Consider the following 10561-nt stretch of genomic DNA (forward strand, 5'->3'; position numbering starts at 1 on the left):
TTCACTCAGCCTAGACCTTGCTGAGCAGCACCACAACTACACAACAACCTTCGATCGTACAGATCCTGCTGACTACGCCAAGTGTTTTGTTGTGGAATCACTCCCTGATCTATCCTAGGTCATTTTGGTACTGGACAGTGATTAGCCGCAAACCTGCAATGTCTGGAATTAAAATGGCTCTCAGAAGTGGTTTCTTTATAGTGAGAGCAATAAGAGAACTCTAATGCTCAGGAGCACAGGGGCTGTAAGCATTGCAAGCGAAGTACTACCTGGTGGTGTCAGCCAACTTCTCTCTTTCATTCAGCCTAAATTTTCCGAGCAGCAGCACTACTACACACCAACCTTCAATCGTGCAGATCCTGCTGACTACGCCAAGTGTTTTGTTGTGGAATCAAACCTTATCACGATCTATCCCAGGTCAAACATGCTACACTGTGGCACTAGTTGTTTATCAGCCTCAAACCTTCAACGTCTAGAATTAAAACGGCCCTCGGAAGTAGTTTCTTTACTTTGAGAGCAATAAGGGAACCGCAGTGCCAGTGCAGCACTTTCTGGTATCACAAAAAATACTCCAGACAGACAAAAAGGTTTGGGGCTGCCACCCGTATTTTATGATCCTGGCTGCAAAAGGTTGAAAAATGATTGAGTAGTTTAGTTGAGTCCAAAACAGAATTGAATATGTGGAGGTAAGATGGGGGTTTTAAGGGCTGGTGGAGGAAATGGTGTCATCTAGGCCAGAACTGGAAGTGACGTCTTTGGGACTGGAAGTGGCACCATCAGAGGTGCCGGAACCTGGCAGGATTTCACGGGAATGGACTGCAAGGAACTGAGAGAGACAGTTAGCACACTCCGCCACCCACTGGTCTGATGTAGAATTACAATTACTCAGGCCCTTTAGCTGCCTCATGTCACACGTGTGTGACACCTGGTGAGGTCAACTGAGTTCTTCCTCACTCAGCTCCTACCTTCTACATAGAACTACAACTACACTCCACATTGTCCACAAGGCAAATCACACTGACTACACCAAGTGGTCTGTGGTGGAATCACACCAAGATCCATTCCAGTGCACTATTGTACACTCTTAAAAATAAAGGTGCCAAGGTGATTCTTCAAAGTGTTGCCATAGGGAGAACATTTTTGGGTCCTAAAAGACTCATCCAAATGAAGGTTCCAGAAAAGAAACATTATTTAAGTTAGATTTGTAACAGGCTCCATAAAGTAAATAACCACGAACAGATGACAAAAGATCTGTGAAGTAAAATGATTCATTATTTTAAAAGGACTCTCACTGTATATAATAACACAGGCTAGCTTCAGGGTTTCTTGATCTGATAGTGTCCTGCGAGGCAGTCTACCATACATTAAAGTTTTCAGGTTTTTCCTACATATATGGAAGTTTTTTAGAGCACAAACAACCAACTTCATATGCAAAGAACCCATTGTTTTATCTTGGTAGAGTAATATATGTATTGCTCTACTTTCCCCTATTGTATTATTAATATGCAGCCTTTGAATGCCTAATCTCACAGACTTACCACTGTTTCTAAGATATTATTTTATATAACTTATCCCCACCTTCCCCTCTATATCTATAACCTCAGGCAATTAGATGTAGTAAAAAGACAAGCAGGAGTTAAGTTACACATAAAATAATGTATTACTGATAATATACATAAATAATAACAAAATGCAAAGTACATTTGAATATTGGCAACCATACAACCTGATAAAATGGTGATGTGTAGTTCAGGTGGCACACAGACTTGTAGTTACTTAAAATGTCTCTAGTTAAGGCATCGTTGGTGCTCAGGTTTCAGCCACATGTCTGTTCAATATGGCTGCTGAGCTGTGCTCTTCATTGTGTTGTCTTCATCATCACAGGTTAGCAAGAGAGATGCTTCTTCATCATATGTTGGTTAGAGAGAGAGAATGTGGTTGAGCAAGTACATTTATAGATGTTCTCTCCAATTCCTAGAACCAATAGGACATCATGGTACTTAAAGGCCTCTGAGACAAGCCAATTCCAAACAGCCATATCTCAGACCAATGGGAGAAATAGAACATTTAACACCTCAACCCCCCAAGACCATATGTTAAGCTAACCTGGCTTTGTGTGGGGGATCAAACTGGTTTAAGACATTCCCCCGAAATCCTGTCAGAAAATTACAAAGAGACAGTTGTAAAAAGGGGGGGAGGCAAACATGAATACCTCTAAATTACATTGGTTTGCCTAAATTATAAATAAAGGCATATAAAACATTTATCAAGTTATATGCAAAATCCCACATCACAACACTCCACCCCGATGAATGTTTTGTACAATGTCTTTATAAACAATGTCTTTCAATTTATTAAAGAGTCTGATGCATAACTTGTGCTTTGATTGGCAGTATTTGCTCTCCCAGTGTCAAAAGTTGTCCTTGACCAGTCCATTACACATCTTCTTTATTTCAAAGACAATCTGAAGAACTTGGAAGCTCTCCTGATGACTTGTATCTGCTCCAGCTTGCTTCAACTGTTTCTTTAGCTTTCTGCAGTCTTCATATGTCATCAGATCTGGTGGTTCAAAATGAGACAAGTCCACACCCTCCACTAAACTAGCCCACTACAATTTAGTCTATTGTGTGAATTTTTACTCTGTACTTGTTCTCAGTCTGACTGCTAATTAGACCCCTGTCCCAAACTATCTGTTTAAGCACATGCAGCTGTACAATTAACATCAAAATTTGAAAGGTAACATGCCACAGGTGCCAGTACAACCACTTCTGCCCAAGTGACAGCACATGTGCCACTGCATAAACTGTTCACAAACCAACATCTGTGGCCCCTCTGCACACATTTGGGGTTGACTTAGTTGCCTCTTGTGCTTTCCTACCCATGGTGCAACTCTTGACTGCCATCAGCCTTTACCAGTATAGGCTGGCATCACCACCATGAGACATCAAAGCTTTGCAACTCTCATCATTCCCCCGTAGGCCACCCCTAGAGTTGTTTGTTCACCATATGCATGCTCGTTGTGCTAAACACCTCAGTTCAGAATTGGCTCACTGGTCCTCTGCTTGTACCATAGCCGACAATCTCAGCAGGGCCCTCCATATTTTCCCAATTAGACTGTACCTAAACATCAGAGCCCATATGTCTTGCAAATGTATCAGCTGCACCTGCTTTCCTGAAAAGTTCACCAATTTTCTTAGTATACATTTTCCTTAATAGTATTAATTATCCCACTTAATTAATTAATACCCAGAATAAAGGCATATAAAACATTTATCATGTTATATGCAAAATCCCACATCACAACACCATCCCAGAATGAAATGGTGCTTGTTAAGCCAATAGTTCAATGAGAAACCTCAAAACCCAGTAATGAACCATTATTATTAAGAATGGAATGGCCAGTGGTCAGCTGAGAAGCTGTGATGTCTGGATCACAAGAGCATTCAGAAGCAGTTCCTTTACAGCTAGATCAATAATAGAATTCTTACGCTCAGGTTTCAGGCTTTTCACATTAGGAAATGGAGATTAAGAGGAGACATGATTGAAGTGTTTAAAATTATGAGGGGAATTAGTGCAGTGGAGCGAGACCGTGACTTTAAAATGAGTTCATCAAGAACACGGGAACACAGTTTAGAAACTTGTTAAGGGCAAATTTCACACAAACATTAGGGTGTTTCTCTTTAGACAGACTAGGGGGCGGCCACCCCCGTGTTTGGTTATCCGGATATGCAATTTAAAGAGATTGTTATTTTCATGGGAATTGTTACATATGCATTGTAAGAGCCAATTATAGAAAGTTAAAGTTTGAGTTAAACTCATATTAATGTTTGCTTAATTTAAATAGAATGTAAATTTCTTTCATAGTCATAACTTATGGTATAGTCTTTTCCCCCTATAAGTTAGTAAGAGATAGAACCTTCTTACTATAACTGAGTAACAGTGTGATAATAAGCTTAGTTGTGGAAATAACAGGTCCCAGTTAAGAGGGACTTGAAAGACCCATTTTCTACTCAGAGATGGGATAAGCATACAGTTTTCTGACCGTTTTGAGATGGTTCAGAAATGTTAAGTAAATAGTAATGATTTGAGATTTAATAAGATTTAAGCTTTGAACTGAACTTTTCTTAACATCAATCTTTTCTTTCTTTTTTGTTATTTTAATTTTTCTTTTTGTGTGAACTGTTTTACTTTGAAACTTAACTAAACTTTTAAAAACGAAGATATTTTGTCTGTGGAATCATTTCTGTGCGTCAGGCTTTTGTTGAATCACATTTTTTGAGTTGAAGCTGCTGAACTTTGGTAATTTTGGGAAAACGCGGCTACATTCATTATTTTCACTTTTACTTTAAAAACTTTTGTAAAAACAATACTTGTTCTTTATTTCCGGCCCCATGCATGGTTACATCCCTTTCTCGTTGGGTGTATAATGCTGCTCACGTTGTGAATGGGGGGATGGCTGAACACACACTAAGGAGATGCCGTCAGATCATCTGCTGTCTTTCTGCTGCTAATGGTGAGCTGCCTGTTCTGCTTGTCACATATCGTTGTTTTAAGAGCTGGGAGCACATGATGCATGTCTGCCAACAGCAATCCAACAACTGCTAGGTTAGATGTCCGTGGACTTGTTTTAAATGCTGGCTCACTGCTTTGTCTCACGTAACGTTGTAAAAATAATACATGTCCTTTATTTCCGGCCCTGGGTGTGGTTAAATCTTTTTCTTGCGGGATGTATAACGCTGCTCGCATCAGGAATAAGCAGGTTAAAAAATGACTGACTGACAATACTACTTCAATCTTAGCAGCCGCAAGTTTTAGTAAACGGTGACACTTGAATGCTACCTGTGTTAAGCTGAACAATGACTTTTTTTGGTGCCTTTCATTGTCAAGGAAGAAAATGGGGGATCATGATACTGAGATTCTTTGTACAACTTAAATATCAAATTTATCCATCCTCAGTAGAAGGCAGAGGCTCTTCCCAATCCCGTACTTCTACTTTTTTTCTCTGAATTCATGAATAATTGGGAGAAATTTGATTAACTTATGAAATTCACATTTCTTAAGGTTGGCTAAGATACTGTTATTGCACAGCAATAGTTTTTGAAGATTTATAGTACAGTGGAACCTCGGGTCACGGACGTCTCTGAACACGTACAAATCGGGTTACGACCAAAAATTTCGCCAAACTTTTGCATCTGTTCACGACCACACACTCGGGTGACGAACAAGCCAGTTTCCCTTCTAATAATAATAATAATACATTACATTTATATAGCGCTTTTTTATCAGTTACTCAAAGCGCTCAGCAATTGCAGGTTAAGGGCCTTGCTGAAGGGCCCAACAGAGCAGAGTCCCTTTTTGGCATTTACGAGATTCGAACTGGCAACCTTCCGATTGCCAGTGCAGATCTCTAGCCTCAGAGCCACCACTCCGCCTTCTGGTTTGTACGCGCCGATGATTTCCGCACGTGTTCAATCTCTCCCTGTACATCGAGAGAGAGAGTGCGAGAGAGCGAGAAGGCAGCTAAAGAATGCACCGGGCTTGTTTTTAAAGAGACTGATTCGAGCATTCTCTGTTCAAGGTTTTCTCAGTGTTATTCAATGTTTTTACATTTAGTTTATTGTTACGCTGTGCATTCTATGGTATAGTTAACTATTACTGTGCTTAAAAATCTTTAAAAAAATATATTTACATACAGCTCATTCGGTCCAGAACGGATTAATTGTATTTACATACAATCCTATGGGGGAAATTACTTTGGGTCACAACCAAATCGAGTTGCGACCAGAATTTTGGAATGAATTACATTCGTGACCCAAGGTTCCACTGTATGGCTTTTACCTGTTAAAAAAAAAAGTACATGACATTGATATACTGATTCACATAATTCCCTAAATAATTTCAATACGTAATTTATGAATGTTTGAAAAGTCCTAAGTGTGTTTGCAATCCCAAAACATATTCTTGTATACTAATAGTGATCAATGGTAATGTTTCCCACTCATTTACTTCACAGATTTACAGTCTTAGCAGTGAGACTCATACATCTCTTTTCCCATCCACACTTGCCAACTCAGACTGTGGGATCCCAAAGCATTCCCAGGCCGTGTGGGAACTATAATCCTCCCAATGAGCCTTGGGTCTTCTCCCGGGGGTTTCCTCCCAGCTGGTCATGGCTATAAAATCTCCATACCTGAACCACCTCAATTGGCTCCTCTCGGCGCGGATGTTTGGCGACTCTACTCTGAGCCTCTCCCAGGTGTCTGTGCTTCCCAGCTACCCTGCGGATTAAGCTCATTTCGGCCGCTTGTAACCACAATCTCCTTCTTTCGGTCATTACCCAAAACAATTGGATTGTAAGAATTTAATGGGAAAAGGTTAACTTTCACCAGTTCCTCTGAAAATGGTCAAGCTAGTGTTAAGTTTGGACTCTGACATGATATGCACTTTCAGTTGCAGCTCGAAGAATCACTGCAGATGTAATCCAAGAAAATCTTCTTATTAGAGTGGAACTTGTATTGCCTTGTAAAGATTTTAATTATTGGGAGAGATTGCTATGTTGCCCTGCTCTTAATAATAATAATAATAATAGTAATAATTTCATTGATATTAAATATTTATAAGTTTGATCTGAATAAACTTCTCACACTAAGGTGCTGCTCACCACCCTTTTCACTTGTTTGTTTGAATCTCTCATGTCACTTTACTACATGACAAGTACATTCCCGAGGCCTTGTGTTTGGACATAACGAGATATCTTTGTTTGCTACATCTCACATAAAATTAATGTCCTCCAGAAAAGTTAATCAATGCTTTAAAGGAATAATTCACTTCATACTTTATTCATATGTTACTTACCTCCATGTACTTTGTAGTGGAGGCTGGGAAAAAATGTTTTCATGGAGAAATGCGAGTCCCTGTCTTGCACCCCAAAACACAAAGCTGAGTCTCAGTACTCAGTACAGCAACATCAGCTTTATTCAGCTTGAAACAGGAACAGCACGGTTATTTATTGTAGCGGGATCTGCCGCTCTCCTATACAGAGACACAGCAGTCAGGCAGGGTCGTGATCAGGTTAGTGGCCAAGTAATCCTGTTCCCTGCATTTATAATGTTCCTTCTATCACCCATCAACGGCAGGCACTAATAGTATGTCTGCGATCTTTAAGGATTCGCTTTTACGGCGAACTGCTACAGCGCCTGGAGCCTGCGGTTGCTTCGGTACACTCTCAATCTCAAAAGACTTTAGAAACCTTACAGTGTGTAAAGCATTTTTTTTATTTTGTTTCCAAGTGTAGTGACTCTTCAGGCAAATTCGACTGTCATGGGAGAGGTCTCCTTGTTAAAGTCGCAAAAAATGAAGAAGATTCCAGTGAGCCAACAGATAGCAGTGACTCGGTTAGTTAGAGTGAAAGTCGTCCTACACAATAACCTCTCTCGTCACCGAAAATCTGGAATAGCTTGCCAAGAGGAATTTGCCAGGCTAATACGGTGGACCACTTTAAAAAATTGCTGGAAACACATTACTTTAACATGACTTTCTCATAGCTTCATCTTAGTTTAATCCTGATGCTCTGTATATTCAATTAATTGTCATTATTATTCATGGTGGCTCCAAAATCTGTACTCACCCCTACTTTCTCTTCTGTTCCTTTTCCGGTTTTCTGTGGTAGCGACCTGTGCAACCACCACCTAATCAAAGCACCGTGATGTCCTTACATTGATGGGGTAAAGGCCAGAAGTCCACGTGACCGTCATCATCAAATCCTTCCATGAGAACCCTGAATACAATGAGGACTGGTCATTTATGTTAGGTAGAATGCCTAGAGGAGGCTGGGTGGTCTCATGGCCTCGGACCCCCTGCAGATTTTATTTTTTCTCCAGCCTTCTGGAGTTTTTTTTTTGTTTTTTCTGTCCTCCCTTGCCATCGGACCTTTATTTTATTCCATGTTAATTAGTGTTCCCTAATTTTAATTCTTATTTGTCTTTATTTTTCTTTTTCTTCATCATGTAAAGCACTTTGAGCTATACTGTTTGTATGAAAATCTGCTATAGAAATAAATGTTGTTGTTGTTGTCTCCCTCACACCAGCCATGATTCTTTTCAAAGGTAAAGTGCAGGTTAATTTGTTTTATGTATTTTTACTTTATATTTTGTATTAATCATTTTTATATGAATGGTTTTGGGTTGTGGAATGAATCATCTGAGTTTCCATTATGTCTTATGGGGAAATTCGCTTTGATATACGAGTGCTTTGGATTACAAGCACTTTTCCAGAACGAATTATGCTCACAATCCAAGGTTCCAATGTACTGTACAGAGACTGTAAAAGAAAGCACAAACCTCTGCTTGAAACTTCTGAGGCACAGAGCATGAAGCGGTCTGGCCAGACAAAGACAGAGGCTGCACACCCAGCTTCAGACAGCTCTGGACAATGAGCAGGCTATAAATGTCATACACGCAGAACTCGAGCTGACCAGGCAAATCGAGACGCTGCACAAGTCTGTAGAGTTCTCAGCCTACCAAGATAGCAAGCTGCATGATGAGGAAGGAAACGTGGCTTTAATCGATAAGAGATCCCTTCGACTTTTGCGGCTTCACTCTATCGTGGATTTTATATATAAGCATATCTAAATATATAACGCAGATTTTTCGCTGCTTCATGGGTTTTTACTTCCTGTACATGCTTCCTCAGTTGGTTTGGCCAATTGATTTCATACAAGGGACACTATTGGCGGATGGCTGAGAAGCTAACCAATCAGAGCACGCAGTTAAGTTCCTGTATACTGATTGGCTGAGCGACGGAATACCAAATTCGATTCTGCTGCGTTAACCAGGAAGTCTCGTCTCGCTCATTCAGCATCAACATGTTTCGCTGTATAAAGAGTTAACTTTTGTGCTCTTTTGTGTTTATCTGTGCGTAGTCAAGCCCTTCATTATGGCTCCAAAAAGATCTGCTCCTGCTTCAGGGGCCGTACCCAAGCGCCAGCGGAATATGCTAACGATTGCCGAAAAGGTAAAAGTTTTGGATATGTTGAAGGAAGGGAAAAGCTACACCGCTGTAGGATGCCATTACGGCATCAATGAGTCCACGATTCTTTTTATTTAAAAAGGATGAAAAGAATATAAGATCTATGGCCGCATTGTCCTTTTAACCAGGGCGCAAAATGAGTTGTAAGTGGACGTAATAAGGCAGTAGTCTGGATGGAATCTGCTTTAGGGATTTGGGTTGAAGACGGCCAGAAGAAGAACAATGGCGGTGCTACACAGTCGCCTGAAGAGGCTCCTTTAGAAGAGCTGTAACGCTTTCCTTTGTTGTGCAGTAAAACTAAACCCATCGTTATCGGATTAGTCATCGTGTCATTGTTGGTGAGTAAGCATAAGTAAGTTTCTACGTACGTTTAGTGTCACTGTACACACATTTACTGTATACAATTTTTCTTGCATTGTACGTATTTATTGCTGGTGGCCTGTCTATCGTAATGGCTGTAACATATGTGATATAAGAGATGCTCGATATCTTTAAAATAATATTTAGGTTTTACTGTATATAAACAGTGTGTTTACATACATAATTTCAATTAATCTTACCTAATATCTAAGAAAATGCAAAGGGTTTATGCTGTATAACTGTGCGGGAAATGTTTGTAAGAGTGTGGGAGAGTTTATAAGGGCTTAAAATATATAAAAATAACCATATACACATATGGTTTTTACTTTATGGATTTTCACCTTTCGCGGGGGGTTCTTGAATGCAACCACCTCGATCGAGGAGGGATTACTGTAATGGATGTGAGGCATGCAGCACAGGCCCAGCGCATGATGTTGTGGTTTCCACAGATCAGTGAAGCGTTAAACTGTGTGATTCAAGCTGCCTTATTTTTGTAGCCAATAAGAAGTGTTCTTTTGTATTACATCACTGTAATATGCAAATCTGTTATGTAAGTTGAGTGTTTAAATAGGGACTGTGCCTTTTGTTTATGGACCATCCCTTCTACTATTCTGTTAGCTGCAGGGATCCCCCTCTTCACGAAAAGAAATAAAGATGAATGACAAGCTTCCTTCTGCCTGATTCCTCAGGGCGATAATTTATATCAATTAAATTTCTACCACAAGACACACAGACATGTACACACAACAGAGTCTTAGAAAAAAAAAAAAGTGAAGGATTAGTGGACAGCAATTTATTTAATTATTTACATCCTTTGAATAGAATCACAATCAGTACACAGAGCTGGAATCAGAATAGAAAAATGCAAATACAAAAAAAACCGACTGCTGAATAAAAATGGTTTCACATGTTTCAAACATTTCTGTAACGACAACAAATAAATAAATAAAGTATTAATAATTGTCCAGCCTTATATTTTAGAGCTATATTAAAAGCACACAGACGTAGTGGCATGGACTTTCTGAAACACTACTACATGGTAGTAAAACAGTTTTAACTTAAGATGCTATGTACAGCATAGTTGAAACTACACTACTGACCTGCAAAATGTTATGTGGTAGCAAGAAGAACTTTTCAGCACATTATAAGCACATTACAGTAAAAAAAAATAACA

This window comes from Polypterus senegalus, chromosome 16, assembly GCF_016835505.1.
Source record: "Polypterus senegalus isolate Bchr_013 chromosome 16, ASM1683550v1, whole genome shotgun sequence".
NCBI lineage: Eukaryota > Metazoa > Chordata > Cladistia > Polypteriformes > Polypteridae > Polypterus > Polypterus senegalus.